The sequence below is a fragment of the Schistocerca piceifrons genome, unplaced genomic scaffold (genome assembly GCF_021461385.2).
Source record: "Schistocerca piceifrons isolate TAMUIC-IGC-003096 unplaced genomic scaffold, iqSchPice1.1 HiC_scaffold_2340, whole genome shotgun sequence".
Classification (NCBI taxonomy): Eukaryota; Metazoa; Arthropoda; class Insecta; order Orthoptera; family Acrididae; genus Schistocerca; species Schistocerca piceifrons.
The window spans coordinates 5,819,235-5,837,578 of NW_025728274.1; the positions used below are offsets into that span (position 1 = coordinate 5,819,235).

The window sequence follows — 18,344 nt, forward strand, 5'->3', positions numbered from 1 at the left end:
GAGTCCAACTCTCTCACGCAAAGTAGGCAATTTTAGACCTCTTAATTGCCAGACCTTGTGTCCAACTCAGCGTTTTCCATGGTGTAGCGGTATCCCGGCTGACAGTGGCACTAGTCAGCGCAAATTGCTCTGCCATTGTCTGAAAAAATGTCTCCAGATGACGTCACAGCCCTGCAGGAGTCACAGCAGCAGTTAGCTCCGCCACTATCACAGACCCAGGCAGCACATAGCAACCCTAATTGTGAACATAGGAGACACTGTATTTCTGCAGCAGTGAGGCTGAGGACTACACTCAAGATCATGTACCACAACGAATACCTATTGAGTTAAGTAAACTTTCCATTCTTATAAATGAAAAACCCACTTAATATGTGTGTGTGTGTGTGTGTGTGTGTGTGTGTGTGTGTGTGTGTGTGTGTGTGTGTTATTGGAAGGGTATACCAGCCGCCAAACAACCTCTTCTTGCTCCTCCTTAGTCTAGACGACATGAAAGTCAGACATTTCCTTCCTGTCTCCATTAGCAGCCAGTTCTTTGACGTCTATTTTTGTTTATCTTGGGTAGGTTTCGGAGCCACAACCACCAAGGTGGTAGAGGCAGTGCTGGATGGTGGGCCAGTTCAAACCTTTGGAGGTTAAGGGAGTTCTGCAACATTGGTAATTGCTGCCTTGTCTGGCGTTCTGGGAGGAGGTACGGGCTACGAAGTAACTCCAGCACCCAAGTGCATTGAAAAACACAGCTGGTAGTAGTAGTATTAGCAATAGGGATCTTCATTCATGTAGCAGCATCGGTTTTCCGGTTTGGATGTTGAGAACTGAAGTAAAGGAGGCAGCTGCATAGCCTTATAGATCTTTTTGGCTTCACCATATGGGAGGCACTTTGATGTTTTTATCTTCTGCATCTTCCTTTCTTCAAGGGAGACACTGCAATCCATACTCCAGACCGGGAGATCCCCGGAGAAATTTACAAACTTCCAAAGAGATGAACAAAAGACTCCTTTAAGGGCAGTCTTACAGCATTTTCCCCAAGTGGCGTCTCCCTTTCAGGAACAGTAGTTAGTCCCGAGTGCTGGTGTTTAAAACGGTGCATTGTGTTCAAGGGAAAAAAATCTACACATCTAGACTAAGGAATACTGCCTTAACATACTCTGGAAGTTTCGTGCTGTTGATAGTCAGTGTAAAAGTGTGATTACACTGTATCACCACACACCCATTCAATTAGGTTTGTCACACCAACAATACCTTCCTGGCCTCACCCACTCTGCAGTTCATTTTCTATTGCATACTCTACAGGGCATTGTGCTGGATGTCGTTCACTTGTTGGGAACTAGACGTTTCTACCAACAGCGTCCCATTTGGTTAGTGTTTGACAGATTTTAAGTTCCAGCAAAACCCTCCAAACATCTTTATGCGCAGAATAGTGGAACTTTATCAAAGCTACTCTTTGCATTTAACTATTGCAAACACATTCAGACAACCAGCATGCATTCTGTTACTGTTAACAGAGCCTGTTGGACTGGCTGGATGAACCCTGTTATTAGACTGGGTGTTGGTACCTAGCAATGGCCCATCGATTCCACTGGAGGGGGAAGAGAAAAATTGGAAGGCTCCATCTCGGTCCCAGGAAGAACTAGTTAAATAAAAGTCTCTGCATAGAGCCCTGTGTGCCTAGGTAGACTTTATACAACTGAGGCAGAGCAGGTCCCTCAGAGGTTGCCCGCTAACGACTATTCCATCTCCACAGCCGCGCATCTCTTTGGCACACCAAGACTGAGCCGCTATTTATAGAGGTTTCCACCATCCTCACAACGTGCGTGGCCAAGCCAAGATCCCATTACCTGTGATACACCACATTCCACCATCGTGCTGTGAGATGAGAATAATCGAGCAGCACTAGTCAAATAGCGCATGCAACAACAGTTACGAGAATATGTGGACAGTGTAGGTGAAGCAGAATTACTCTCCAATCAAACAATATTATTTACTTTGTTACATATTTTGAGATTCTGTTAGGGTGTGTTGCTGCAAGGATGCTGAGAATGTCAAAATGTGTAATTTACACCTTAGAAAATCCCGGATGGGGCAACAATATGAGATAGGATAGATTACAACTCACCACATGGAAGAGATGTTGAGCATCAACCAAGGGCAATGTAAGAACACAGAACTTAATCCTCCATAAAATGACGAAAAAGAAAAACCGTGCACACACATGGGAGGGCAGTAAGGCCTAAACGTGGAGAACAGCTATCTCAGCTGATGTGGCTGTACACACGAAATGTGTCATGGGGATGGAGGGCAGTATGAGGAAAGGGTGGTGTAGAATGCTGCAGTGCTGCCTATGGGAGGAAGCACATATAGTGTTGCAGTGTTGTGACAGGACGGTTGGATGGGGAAAGGGGGAAGGGTTGGGGAGAGTAGCAGAAAAGGTGAAAAAACTGTACAGGTGCACTGGGGGGGGGGGGGGGGGCGACAGTAGGCGTGTGTAGAGCTGGAATGGGAGCAGGCGTTGGGACAGAAGCAGGTGTAGCTGAGGCCCTAACAGTGACAGCGCAGTGACTGTCGAAGTCTAGCACATCAGGTCAGGCAGCCATCTCAAACTGGACAGTCCAGCTGCCTCTCAGCCAGTCTAGCAGTGGCCATTCACAGTGACAAACTGCTCGTCAGAGGACATGCTCACATAGAATGCGGTACAGTGTCTCGTTTTTGGGCGCAAAAACAACCGGGGTCATATGCGCACACGTCAAAACTATAGAACACGAAGACAGAGGTGTTAAAAATGACTAAATGTCAATCCCAATTGACATAATAGAAGACAGTGGAAAACAGGGACGTGGAGAAAGAGCTACTAAAGTCACCATACAAAACAGAGGTCCAAAACTAAAAGTTAAATGCCTTTCGTCATATCGCTTTCACGGACAGAAACTAAATCGCGGTCCACAGCCCACGCGTCAATTGCTAAAACGGTCGATAAATCAGACGGCAAGTGGGAACATAAACGGTTAAGAAATGGACTTTCAGCCGGGAGGAAGCGAACAGTTAAAATTTGGGCGCAGTATAACAAGTAGTGGGGGAGCGCCACTTATAAAATGACGATGGCTAAAAAGACAGTGCCCAATACGCAACCGAGTTAAAATGACTTCCTCCAGGCGGCAGAGCCGAGAGTAGGTCGTCCATGCCACTGGGAGAGGCTTAATAATCTTGAGCTTATTCCTTTAAGGAAGGACCAATGGCGATGCCGAAGGGACGCTACCTCCTGATGGACAGCAACACAGTGATCACTGGAGGGAATATAGAAACTAGTGGGCTGAGGTAAGAGGACTGCAGCCTTGGCAGCAGCGTCAGCAGCCTAGTTTCCTGGCAGACCGACATGACCAGGAATCCACAGAATTCACAGTGGCTCCAACACGAGTGATAAAGTTGCACTAAGGGATGGGCGGTGTAAAACGCACAGAGACTTTGAAGGGCGCCTAGTGTGTGTGAGCACGACAATTTAATAGTCTGTGACGCCAGATGTGCTCTGTGGCCTGATAAGAGGCGAAGAGCTCGGCTGTAAATACTGAGCAGTGTGTCGGAAACCGACAACTAAAGACGTGAGTGCCAATGACGAAGGCACATCTGACCCTACAGTCAGTCAGAGCCATCAGTGTACACAAATGTACTACCGCGAAATTCTGTGCGAAACTAACGAAACTGAAGGCGACAGAGTAAGGCTGGAGCAGTGTCCTTACGAAGTCAATGAAGGCCGAGGTTAACAAGGGCCACTTCACGAAGCGAAATTGGCGAAGCATTCACACCCACTGGGGAAGTTGCAGGTAGTTTGAAATTAAGCTGCCGAAGCAAGCGCCGGAAACGGACTCCAGGAGGTAACAGGGAAGAGGGATGTGCCCCGTACTGGCGATCGAAGTAAGCATCGAACAAGGAGGCATAGCATGGGTGGCCACGCATGGCAGGCTAACAGCATGCCTGAGGAGAAAGTCATGACGGTAGGACAGTGGTAGTTCAGCCGCTTCAGCATACAGGCTCTCACTTGGGGTAGTGTAAAAGGCGCCAGTGGGCAAATGGATAACATAATGGAGGATGTGTTGAGATGGCGTAAGAGGCTGGACGTGCAGATGCATAAACAAAGCACCCACAGTCGAGTTTCGGATGGAAAATGGATCGCTACAAACGGAGGTTCGATCAGCATGCCAGGAGGTACCATTGAGGACATGTAGGACATTGAGGAACCGCGTAAGACTGGCTGCCAAGTAAGACACATGAGAGGACCAAGAGTTTCCTAGCGAGCATGAGCATCATGAATTTCGTAGTTTCAACTAACGGAAGGGCAACATGCCCAAAATGTAAAGATGGTAGGAGAAACCATTTGCGCCGCCAGAAATTCATACCGACGGGTTTGTCAGTGGAAAAACTAAAACCATTGTAAGTGCTCCAGGAGTACAGACGATCGAGACGCCGTCGATGACGCCGCTCAGTGACAGGTCCGTGAGAACTGGAATAGAAGGCAAAGAGGGAGCCGAAGATATCCGGTGGGCGACAGGCCATTATAGGGTAAATGGCGATAGCTAATAGGATGATGCTCAGGAGAGAACCCTGAGGCACACCGTCTTCCTGGATAAAGGTGTCCTACAAGGCAGAACCCACATGCACCTTGAAAACTCTGCCTTCTAAAAATTCCCGCAGGAAACGGGGCAGGCAGCCACGGAAGCCCCACTTGTAAAGAGTTCTCCAGCAGGTGTTGTATGCCTTCTCCAAATCGAAAAACACGGCCAAAGTCTGGGATTTCCGCAGAAAACCATTCATGACACGGGTGGACAAACTAACAAGATGGTCAACTGCAGAACGCCACACTCTAAATCCACACTGTGCAGTCGTTAGTAAATAATGACACTCGAGCCGGGCGTGATTCATACGTCACCTTGCAAATATTGTCAGTGGGAGAAATGGGGCGTAAGCTAGAGGGAAGGTTTTTATCCTTACTGGTCTTAGGTATGAGGGTGACAGTGGCTTAATGGCAATGGCCAGGAAATGTGCCCTCTGCCCAGATGCGGTTGTACATGTTAAGTAGGAAACGCCTGCCTACAAGAGAGAGGTGCTGCAAGATCTGAATTTGCACAACACTGGCCCTGGGGCGGAGGATCGGGATGAGCCGAGAGCACGATCTTGCTCCCTTATAGTAAAGGCGGCATTATAGCACTCACTATTCTGAGAAGGGAAAGGTATCGCCAGAGCCTCGTCCGCTCATTTCTGGTGGAGGAAGGCAAAGTGATAGTGGTAAGAGCTCAAAAGGTCGGCAAAATGGCGACCCAAAGTATTTGAAATAGCAATAGGGTCCACGATGATATCGTCTGCTACTTTCAAGCTATAAATTGGCAAATGGATCTTGGTCCCAGACAGTCGTTTGAAGTTGGCCCACATGACAGAAGAAGAGGTGGAACCGTTAAAAGAACTAATGAATGCAATCCAGCTAGCTTTTTTGCTTTCCCAAAAAACGCGACGACACTTTGCACGCATCTGATTTTAATGAATGCAGTTTGTCATCATAGGATGGCAGTAAAAGCGTGGAGAGAACATCTCCGTGCGCGAATTGCGTCGCGGCATGCCTCAGTCCACTAAGGGACTGGGACACGACGTGGTGAAGAGTAATTGCGAGGAATGGAATGTTCTGCAGCAGTAAGGATAACATTTGTGAGATATTCCACCTGGTCATCACAGCTGGGGAAATACTGTTCTTTGGAGGTCGCCAGGGAGGAGTAAAGCCGCCAATCAGGCTTAGTAAGATGCCATTTCGGTGTGCACACAGGTCAGGTAGGAGTCAGCAGACTGATAGCACATGAGAAATGGACGCTCAAGTAGGTGTTACAAAGAGTGGACCACACAAGACGATGGGAGAGCTGGAAAGTGCAAAAGTATAGGTCCATATGAGAATATGTGTGGGAGGAGTCAGAAAGGAATGTGGGTGCTCCACTGTTAAGGCAGAAGAGGTAGAGTTGGTTAAGAAGGTCAGTCAAGAGGGAACCTCTCCGACAGGCTCTGGGAGAACCACAAAGGGGATGGTGTTCATTAAAGTCGCCGAGTGGCAGAAATGTAGGAGGTAGTTGCGCAATAAGCTGAAGGAAGTTTGCCCTGGTGACATCAAATGACTAAGGGATGTAAACGTTACAGGGGGAAAAAGTCAGGTGAGGAAGATAAAGGGGAATTGCAACAGGTTGAAGATGGGTAGACTACGAACTGTCATCCCCTACGAGCAGCATGACAGCCCAATGAGATGGATTGCCGACCCCAGGGGGAAGGTCAAAACGACCCAGGAAGGAATATCAAAGCTTCAAGTGGTCGCGAGAGTGCGATTTCGTTTGCTGAAGGCAGCGTACAAGGGGATGCTGCGATGCTAAAAGCTGCCGTAAATCCTCTTTTTGGGACCGAAGGCCACGAACGTTCGAGTGGAGGAGAGTCACGATGTGGACGAGACGGAGTGTCACCTCGGTGGCTGCCGAGTGTCAGCCTGCGAAGAGTCACTGCTTCAGGGCACAAATGCAGGAGGATCCCGCTCCATGGGGTGCACAGAAGCATTGGATTGCTTGTGCTGTCGGTCTATGGAGTCCAACGCAGAAAAACGGTTGGTGGTGCGCACAGGCAACACTCAGGCCAGCCAGGCTAAGGTGTCACATAGCAATACTGTCGAAGAGGATCGCAGAGTTGGCGGAGTGGAAGATCGTTTGCCTTTGGTGGACTGCTTCAAGCCTTTCTGGTTAGCAAAGGGACAGTTGGGGGTTGTTTGGCTGGAGGGATGTAGGAAGTCTCCATGGGAGTACTACTCCTGCCCTTTCTGGCCTACCAGTTGTGTAACTGGTGGCTTCGCCCCTTGAGCTGAAAGTTTGATGTCTTGTTGCACATCTGGACGGGGGGATGGCGATGCTACCGTGACGCTGGGCTATTTCACAACCTCAGAGCTGAATTTGAGGTCGCATGTCTGTGTGGGCATGTCCTTCATGAATCTAGACGTACTAAGAACAGAACTATAGGTACCAGACGGGAGAACACAGTATTTGCGACTAACCAATAACTTGCGAGTGACTGGGTAAGGTACTTTTTCCCTTACACAGATCTCTTGGGCAGCCCACGCATCAAGGAACACAGGAAAATACAGAGAGGCGGCGGCACGGCCGCCATTGCACTTGATACAGCGGAGAGGAGGCGGCAGACGATTGCCCTGATGCACATCCCTACAACAGATTACACACTTGGCTGGGTGTCGACATTAGGTTCTAGTGTGGTTAAAACGAAGACACTGGTAGCAGCACATCCGGTTCGAAATGTACTGTCTAACTGTTATAATTTCATAGCCTGCTTTGATCTTTGACAGAAGCACCACTATATCAAAAGTGATAAAAATAGTGCAGGTGGGCATTAGAGAGGAGTCTACCATTTTTATAACCCGATTTATGGAAATGACACACTGATCAGAGAGATAAGATTGGATTTCAGCCTCAGTTAAACAGTCAAGCAGCCTAGTTTAATTAAAGCCACAGGAAGAATTCAGAGGTCCAAGGGCCTCGACACAAACAGGTTTGCTGTGGAGAAGTTAGGTGGTAAGCGGTTGTTGCGATTGAGAATCAGAAGCAGCAGGGCTCAAAATTGCAATACCTTTCTGAACAATAAACGGATTTACCACGGCGAAGGACTGACAGTCTTCAGTATAAGAGACCATGAGGAACCGTGGTGCAGCTGGAAGGGATTTTGAATCGTTAGCCTCATACCGTTTACGTTTCATAGACGTCGACTGTGAAGATGATTTGTTCACGGCGAGAAAATCCCCCAAGATTGCCAGCATCTCCGGTGGCACGCTCCTTCACAAATGGGGGCACCTGCCCTAGGTGACTGTTCGCACCTCCCCAACACCTGACTGAGGAATCATATGGCAATTTGGGAAGGTTGCAGCTCAGGCAATCATCCCTCTCTGGGCCTGGCCTGTACCATAGGGTACGTGCCAACTCTACCTGCCGACAGGGGGCTGAAAATTACGCGTTACCCACTCACCGGTTACATATCAGACGCATGAGCCAGCCTTCGGGAGTGCACAGTGAGGAAGAAGAAAACGAGGACCCTCGAACACCCAAGCGGAGGAACGAGAGGAGAAGGTAAACAAAGAAAGGAAAAGGGAACGAACAGATAATGCGGAACATTCCCAGTAATACCCCAGACATGTTCCGCAAGGGAGGGGAAAAAGAATAGCGAGAGGACATACATGCAGCACAGAAGGGAGAAAATGCTGCAAAGGCTGGGGCCCCACGGTAGCCGAGCACAAACCCACCAAAAAGTGGCGAGCCCCACTGGGGGGTGCGGCACAATGGTTGGAGCCGAGTCAGTAGACTGTGTGGCCACGTTCACGGGTGGCCCTGCCTCTGACACTGTAGGAGATACCCACGATGAGACAAAAATAGGTGACAGTGGTAGGACACACGGGACAGGTCTCACATCTATGTATGTTCTACTGATACGTGATGTGTAGCAAGGAGTAGGGTGTTGTGTTCAGATAGGGAAGGATGCCGATACTTCTTAGGTCGGGTGTGAATTGGAATGCTGCTGTTGAAGACATGGGAAACATTTCACATTTTCAGGCACTATGAGAAGTAGTCGAAACTTTGGAAATCAAAGGCTGTACAGTCACATCCGTATACAAACCACCGGACGTTGATCTCAAAATCAATCTAGCAGATAACTTTTCTAGTCAACACACGCAAATAGTGACTGGTGACTTCAACTGTCACAGCACCACGTGGGGGCTATGAGCATGATGATGAGAATGGTATTACAATAATGGGCGGAAGGCAACCATCTGAGCCTTATACATGACCCTAAGCAACCTGCATTTTTCAATGAGTGGCAGATGGAAAAGCAGATACAATCCTAATCTGATATTTTGCAGCGAGAACATCTCACAACAGTGCATAAAATCTGTCTGCAATCCTATTCCAAATACACAGCACAGACCGATCATGTGCGAAATCTACGCAGCAGTTAGACCACAGACAGTTCCGTTCAGAAGTAGGTTATACTTCAGGAAATCCAACTGGCCGAAGTTTACAGAAACGCTGGACGCTGCAATTCCCAATACAGAACCTTCACCTGACTCATATGACACTTTTGTGAGGGCTGTAAAGAGGTGCTCCAGAATTGCAATGCCTCGGGGTTGTCGAACATCATACATTCCCGGTCTAACTTCAGAACTCACTGCCCAATTTACAGAGTATAAGGTGCTATTCTAAGAAGATCCATTCGACGAGACAATGCTACTGGCTGGGAAGAAACTTATTGCATCTCTGAAGAATCCAAAAGGAATTCTGGTGTTAAAACGACGGAAGAACTTGATCTCATCAGAAACAATCAAAGCGTAGAGATTATTGAGACGCCTCAATAATGGCCCAACCAGATCCACATCACACTGCAGCATTACTGCAGATCAGATAGCAAACTAACTGCTCATGAATGGGAAAGGAAGCCATAGAATCAAAGTTCCGAAAGTACAGCAAGAGGCCCAAGAACAAACGAGGAATCTGACTCTTCCTTTCCAGATTTCTGAATTAAACAAGGCTATTAAGGAGAGCAAAACTGGTAAAGCATCCTGTCTAGATGACTTCCGTATGGAGCAACTCAAGATTTTCGGTCCAGAAACAAGAAAGTGAATCCTGCAGCTTTTCAACAACTGCATGAACCAGTGCCATATACCAAAGATCTGGCGAAAGAGCAGGGTGATAGCTCTTCTGAAACGTGGAAAGGAAGCAAATCATCCCAAGAATTTCAGAACAGATAGCCTTTTGTGTCACCCTTATAAACTGTTCGAAAGTATGATTCTGAATAGAATCCTACCAGTAATAGACCCTGTTCTCATACCTGAACAAGGAGGATTTCGACCAAACAGAAGCTGCACAGGGCAACTTTTGAATCTCACTCAGTTTATAGGGAATGGCTTTGAAACCCGTCAAGTAACTGATGTGGTCTTCGTGGATCTCACAGCAGCGTATGATACTGTCCATCATCGGTTACTCCATGCAAAATTATACAATATGATCAAGAACGCCCACCTCGTTAGACTACTCAGCACCCTCTTCCAAAACCGTAGGTTTTTTTGTTGAATTTCAAGGACAACACAGTCGCTGGAGAGCGCAGAAAAATGGTCTACCTCAGGGAAGCGTCTTGGCTCTACTTCTCTGCAACATTTATACCAACGACCAGCCATTGACCCCAGGCACAAAGAGATTCTTATATGCAGATGACCTAGTCCTTGCTACACAGAGCTCATGCTTTGAAAGAGTGGAAAGAAACCGGACAACAGCACTTAGAACATTGTGAAACTATTACAATCGGAACCAACTCAGACCAAACCCTTCGAAGACACAAGTGTGTGCCTTTCATTTAAGGAACAGGGAAGCTAATCGTGAGCTACATATTGCATGGTCAGGCATCCAACTACATCATCATCATCATCATCATCTACCTAAATACTTGGGAGTCACTCTCGATAGATCTCTGACATTCAAAACTCACTGCAAGAACACTAAAATTAAAATCTCCTCTCGAAACAACCTAATTCGCAAACTAGCGGTGACACAGTGGGGATCACATCCACAAACTATTCGCTGTTCTGCAATGGCACTGTGCTGTTCTACTGCTGAATATGCTTCTCCAGTCTGGTACAGGTCATCTCATGCCAGACAAGTAGACATTGCTCTCAACGAAACCTGCAGGTTGATCACAGGTTGCTTAAGACCTACCTAAACTGATATGCTCTACTGCCTGGCTGGAATAGCGCCACCATGGGTACACAGAACAGTGGTTGCTAACAAGGAGAGACTGAAAGTGGAACAGGACAGTGCCCATCCACTGCACGGACATAATCCACCACAGCAACGGCTGAGATCGAGAAAGAGCTTCCAGAGAAAAGAGCTTCCAGAGAACATCCGAGAAGCTCACCATTTCACCAGAGAAGGCAAGGCTGGAGTTATGGAAGAAGTCGACGCCTCACCTGCAGACGGCAGAAGCTGAAGAACTACCACCTGGACACAACGAGAGCTGGCTGGTGTGGAAATCTTTCAACAGATTACGATCAGGAGTTGGACGATCCAGAGACAACCTGAAGAGATGGGGCTTCATAACAGAAGATACGTCCTGTGATTGTGGACAAGAATAAACCACAAGCCACATGCTCCAGTGCCTTTTGTGCCCTACATCCTGCACGAAGATTGATCTCCTGCAAGCCACTCCAAGCGCCTTGGAGGTTGCAAAGTACTGGGCACATGTAATATAAATACAATATTTACTGACGTGTGTGACTAGTGTAGGTGTTTGTTTGCAGCCAAGGCAAGATTTTAGAAAAGTAAGCAACAGAATCAAAATTGAATGAAGAATGGACAGAGCGAGTTCTGTTATAATGTTGTTACGTAAATTCTTCAAAAGAAGGAACTTAATGATAAGTACTGACTTATCTAGGAGAAAGGTTCCAAGATAGGGTTTGACAGTATAAAAGTCTAGCGTACATTTTTTGCTATTGTACCTTCAGAGACAAGTATTTACGGGATACGCTGAAGCTTTTTCCTAGTACAAAAACGTAATAAAATCAATATGGAAAAGGAAAGAAAAACTAAATAAGTATTCAACTTGCGCCATTTATACAGACACATTTCTGGTATAGGAAGTAACACTGCTATGCGGTAGTACAGAATCTACTGTATTTCTACAGTAGATCAGTTTTCCACTTCCATATTCTGTAGCTGTTAGTCAGCCAATGTAGTGGAATTAACATGCAGGCAGTTTTCACAAAACGTCGATCTCACAGCCTTAACCATAAAGTTAGTAACAGTAAATTACTCAATTTTAAGGAAACAGTACCTGAAGATATTTGTTCCAAAACAGCGAAACTGCGACATCAAGGAGTGTAAAGGGCAGATCAAGAATGTTGGTTCCAGAATGAGATTTTCACTCTGCAGCGGAGTGTGCGCTGATATGAAACTTCCTGGCAGATTAAAACTGTGTGCCCGACCGAGACTCGAACTCGGGACCTTTGCCTTTCGCGGGCAAGTGCTCTACCAACTGAGCTACCGAAGCACGACTCACGCCCGGTACCCACAGCTTTACTTCTGCCAGTACCTCGTCTCCTACCTTCCAAACTTTACAGAAGCTCTCCTGCGAACCATGCAGAACTAGCACTCCTGAAAGAAAGGATATTGCGGAGACATGGCTTAGCCACAGCCTGGGGGATGTTTCCAGAATGAGATTTTCACTCTGCAGCGGAGTGTGCGCTGATATGAAACTTCCTGGCAGATTAAAACTGCGTGCCCGACCGAGACTCGAACTCGGGACCTTTGCCTTTCGCGGGCAAGTGCTCTACCAACTGAGCTACCGAAGCACGACTCACGCCCGGTACCCACAGCTTTACTTCTGCCAGTACCTCGTCTCCTACCTTCCAAACTTTACAGAAGCTCTCCTGCGAACCATGCAGAACTAGCACTCCTGAAAGAAAGGATATTGCGGAGACATGGCTTAGCCACAGCCTGGGGGATGTTTCCAGAATGAGATTTTCACTCTGCAGCGGAGTGTGCGCTGATATGAAACTTCCTGGCAGATTAACACTGTGTGCCCGACCGAGACTCGGTCGGGCACACAGTTTTAATCTGCCAGGAAGTTTCAAGAATGTTGGTTGTTTCGTTGGTTGGTTGGGGATGGGCTGGGGTGGCAGGAGGGGACCAAAAAGCAACGTCATCAGTCCTGAGATCTAAGGTGGCAGAAACAGAGAGAGACAACACAAAGGACAGTCAGTCAGTCAGTCAAGGGAAAGGTGAAATGGGCAAAGAAAGAAGTTAAAGGTATGAAAGGGCAGCAGGGAGAGGACAGATCAGGATGGGGTGGGCGCAAACAGAGAGAGCAGGACCGTCACAGATACGCAATGCGCTTTGGGGCATCAGCTCCACCATTCATACCATATCATACACCACACCATACCATACAGAATACCGTAGCATGCGCAATACCATGATCGTGACAATGTGGGCAACACCACGAGAAGATCAAAAAAGGGGAATCAAAATGGCAGAGAAACCAGGCAAAATGCAGGGGAAAAAGGGGAGAAGAACCCGGCCACTGTGGAGACTAAGGCCAACGGCTCCATAAGCAATGTGAACGCTAACTAATGGCCTCCAGTTCCAGACGAATATTCGATGATTTGAACACCGGAAGAGACCATTTTCGCGAAGAAAACCGAGGAAAGATGTTACCATATTAGGATCATCTGCTAACACGCAGGACAAGGAAGGTTGGAGGGGATATGTAGTAAGAAGGGCCGAAACGCAGGGGCAATCCAGAAAATATGAATCACGGTGGTGGGGGGCCCCGCAATTACAAGGTGAAGAGGATTGGGAGTTAGGCTCACTGCTGGGTAAAAAACTACTGGTCAACCTAGTATGGCCAATTCGAAATGGCAGAGGGTGGAAAACGCCAAATGGGAGAGTTGAACGAGAGAATGCCATGTTGAGCTACCCCAGGGAAGGAAGGGGGAGAGGTATCGACGCCATAGGTACTAGGAGGGAGTTATTCCCCAAATGGTTTATCTCACGCTACAGAGAGAAAATTTATAAGTGGAGGTCAAACTCCAAAGAGGGACCAGAAACACTAAACAAGGAAGAATCAAAAAGAAAAAGCAATGGCAACAAAACTGGAAAGAACACAGAAAACCAGATGGCTGGCCAGGTCAACATACTGTAGGTATGAAAACTAAGGGGGGGCCAGAGGGGGAGGGGTTACGACAGGGAGGAAAGGAGGATAAGTGCAGAGCGGTAGGGAAGAAAGGGCTGGTATAACTATGGGTCCCGTGTAAGCCATGCATGAACTTATGGTAGAACCCCAAGCCTCAGGGAGGGGGGGGGGGAGACCAAATATGGAAAACGTGTTTAATGAACAAGAACTAAGTACACACATCAAAATAGATTTGCACCAACTTGGTTCCTAGAGTTCCGGAACATGTACAAAAAATTGGAAGAGAGATCAACATAAACACCATTCCCCCATTTTATTGCTCATGAAAACTACACATAGCATGTTGTACCACCATACAGCGAGACCTTCAGTGGTGGTAGTTCAGATTGCTGTGCACACTGGTACCTCTAATACCTAATAGCACGTCCTCTTGCACTGATTCATGCCTGCATTCGTCGTGTCATACTATCCACAACTTCATCACAGCACTGTTGGTCCAGATTGTCCCATTCCTCAATGGCGATTTGGCGTAGATCCCTCAGAGTGGTTGGTGGGTCACGTCGTCCATAAACAGCCCTTTTGAATCTATCCCAGCCATGTTAGATAGGGTTCATTTCTGGAAAATATGCTGCCACTCTAGTCGAGCGATGTCGTTATCCTGAAGGAAGTCATTCACAAGACGTGCACGATGGGGGCGCGCATTGTCGTCCATGAAGACGACCGCCTTGGCAATATGCTGCAGATATGGTTGCACTGTCGGTCGGAGGATGGCATTCACGTATTGTACAGTCATTACAGTGCCTTCCATGACCACCAGCGGCGTACGTTGGCCCCACATAACGCCACCCCAAAACAGCAGGGAGCCGCCACCTTGCTGCACTGCCTTGGCAGTGAGTCTAAGGCGTTCAGCCTGACCGGGTTGCCTACAAACAGGTCTCCAACGATTGTCTCTAAGGCATATGGGACACTTATGAGTGAAGAGAACGTGATGCCAATCCTGAACAGTCCATTTTGCATGTTGTTGGGCCCATCTGTACCGCACTGCATGGTGTCGTGGTTGCATAGATGGACCTAGCCATGGACTTTGGGAGTGAAGTTGCGCATCATGCAGCCTACTGGACACAGTTTGAGTCTTAACACGATGTCCTGTGGCTGCACAAAAAGCATTACTGAACATGGCGTTGCTCTCAGGGTTCCTCCGAGCCATAATCCGTAGGTAGCGGTCATCCTCTGCCCTTGGGCGGCCTGATCGAGGCATGTCATCGAAAGTTCTTGTCTCTCTCTCTCCGTCTCGTCCATGCCCAAACAACATTGCTTTGGTTCATTCTGAGACGCCTGGACACTTCCCTTGTTGAGAGCCCTTCCTGGCACAAAGTAACAATGTGGAAGCGACCAAAGCGCGGTATTGACTGTCTGGACATGGTTGACCTACACACAACATGTACCTCCTTCCTGGTGGAATGACTAGAATTGATCGGTTGTCGGGCCTCCTCTGTGTAACAGGTGTTGCTCATGCATGGTTCTTTACATCTTTGGGTGGGTTTAGTGATATCCCTGAACAGTCAGACTGTCTGTAACACAACATCCACAGTCAACGTCTAATTCCAGGAGTTCTGGGAACTGCGGTGATGCAGAACTTTATGTGTGTGCATCGGCAATAAGATAAAATATTAGCAACCTATAAATACTGTCAAGTATTTTTGCTTTTATAAGTATTGTAGATAACACACCATACATAAAAGACACCGAAAATACCTTTAACATTTGTGTGTCCTACCATTATGTTTTTCATTTTTCAACGTAACTCATTGACAAAGAAGGTCAAGTGAAAAAATGTGAGACAACTTACACTTTTGAGCAATATGATACGATTTCCTAGCAATTATGAAGAAAATACAGAAGTACATTTTCCAAGAAATTAACCATGTAAAAGAAATACACTCACTAAAAACTTAAATACAAAGTAATGATGTTCCACAAATGCGAGAGAAGATGCCATGCACTATTTTGAAGATTGTGATATACAGATTCATTTTCCAAAACCTTTGGAAATTCTACACAATGAGGTAAATGTAACCAATCTTCAATGTAAAATTACATTTTCAGTTAGTTTCATTGAGCAATATCAATGCTGCATATTTTAGTTGTTAAATATCCCCCCCCCCCCCCCCCCACCGAGAGTGACTGAATAATCTACAAGAGCACTTACCTCCTCTGCTAACTCCAAGGGCGACATCGTTTGTCTTCTCGACCTTTTATGTGTATGGAACTGTAAGAAATGAATGAGCACACATTGTACAACGTAATAATGTAATTTAATAGTAATGTCACAAACATAATTAACCGCAACACTAAGAATATCCCTGGTGCTAATAAAACAGGACTTCATTTCTAAAATGTCTGAAATTTTTTCATATTAAGGCATATATAACAAATTCTAATTCTAAGTCTGTTTCTTTGCAGGATTTCACAGACAAAGCGCCCTCTTACAAAGTCAAGAAACTGAAATATCACAGGATCCGTCGTTTGAACTAAACCCTAGCTGCTCAGTCCTCAAAATGTTAATATGCATTTCCTTTTATTGTTCATCTTAATACCGGAGGAAAACTCATTTCAAAACGAAAACCATCATAAAATATAACTTCAGTGGCAAAATGAGGTGGAACTTTTGTTACAATTAATGAACTATTTACTGACATGTAAAAATAATGCTACAATACATAGGAATCTGGTTCCTTGAGTCATCATTTAATTACAAAAATGTTATGCACTAATGATACTGAAAATTCTATCCCCAAAAAGTGTCACATGTGAGTGAAATAAGCTTTGTCTGGGGACAGGATAGCAGCGTATATTCCAGATGTAAAGGGACTGGCATCTACAGAGAACCGGATCTAAGGGGACGCGATTTAAAGGGCAACAGTATAGCAATGCATGTTTCAGGGAAGATAATCTTACCACTTATTGAACATCCAGCGTCAGATTACCCACTTCGCCAGTTTATATTCAAGATAACTCCCCTTCTCACAGGAAACCACTGGGATTTTATCAAGGTCATCCAGGGGAACTAACCGCACTCCTTAGGCAATTTTACGAGTTATATTCAAGATCATGACGTAACTCGATGAAGGTCATTTGATATATTCTTAAAACTCGCATGTAGCCACTCCACGTCTCTCAGCCAATTGGAGCACAATAAAATAGTAGGAAACCAAGGTGGACCAATAACATCCGAGCTCACCTTCGTTCCCCCCCCCCCCCCACCCTCCCCCTCATTATAACCCTTAATAACTAAGTCGACTGTGTAGGCTTTTCCATTCGAAGTCTGAGCATTACTGGGAAGAAACTCATGTTTGCTGCAACTAATAATTATCTAGCGGCAGGGTTTGGATGTAACTATTATAGTCCCTACAACAAACTAACCAACAGATTATGAACAATTTTGTTTTTGTAATACATTTTTACTGCATTTTGCTTATTAATATTTTTCATTTTTATTTACAATGGTATGTATTTGATGTACACACAATGCGTCTATTTACTACACTATGTGATCAAAAGCATCCGGCCAACCCCAGAAACTTATTTTTTCATATTAGGTGCGTTGTGCTGCAACCTACTGCCAGGTACGCCATATCACCTATCTCAGTAGCCATTAGACATAGTGAGAGAGCAGAATGGGGCGCTCCGCAGAACTCACGGACTTCGAACATGGTCAGGCGATTGGGTGCCACGTGTGTACACGAGATTTCCAGACTCATAAACATCCCTAGGTCCACTGTTTACGATGTAACAGTAAAGTAGAAATGGGAAGGGACACGTACAGCACAAAAGCGCACAGGCCGACCTCGCCTGACTGACAGACACCACCAACAATTGAAGTGGGTCGTAATGTGTAACAGGCAGACATCTATCCAGACCATCACACCATAATTCCAAACTGCATCAGGATTCAATGCATGTACTATGACAGTTAGAGAGGAGTTGAGAAAACTTTGATTTCATGGTTGAGCAGCTGCTCATAAGCCACACTTCACGCCGGTAAATGCCAAACGACACCTCACTTGGTGTAAAGAGAGTAAACATTGGACGATTGAACAGTGGGAAAACGATGTGATGAGTGATGAGTCACGGTACACAATGTGGCGATCCGATGGCAGGGTGCGGGTATGGCGAATGCCCAGTGAACGTCATCTTCCAGCATGTTTAATGCCAACTGTAAAATTCGGAGGCTGTGTTGTTATGGTGTGGTCGTGTATTTCATGGGGAGGGCGTGCACGCCATGTTTCGCGTACCACTATCACTGGACAGTCCTACATTGATGTTTCAAGCACCTTGTTGCTTCCCACTGTTGAAGAGCAGTTTGGGGATGGTGAGTGCGTATTTCAACTTGATCTAGCACTTGTTCCTAAATCACGGCCTGTGGCACAGTGGTTACACGACAACAACGTCCCTGTAATGGACTGTTCTGCACAGAGTCCTGACCTGAATCCTATAGAAACCTTTGGGATATTTTGGAACGCCGACCTCGTGCCAGGCCTCACCGATCGACATCGATGCCTCTCCTCAGTGCAGCACTCCATGAATAACGGGCTCCCATT

The 18,344-nt window shown here is 46.5% G+C and overlaps 1 non-coding gene across 1 annotated transcript; it reads right to left on the minus strand.

The window, feature by feature from the left end:
- Window positions 1–12,323: 12,323 nt before the first annotated feature.
- Window positions 12,324–12,400, minus strand: Trnas-cga. Its single transcript has one exon. It is a non-coding gene; the product is annotated as a tRNA-Ser (tRNA).
- Between the last annotated feature and the right edge of the window lie 5,944 nt (window positions 12,401–18,344).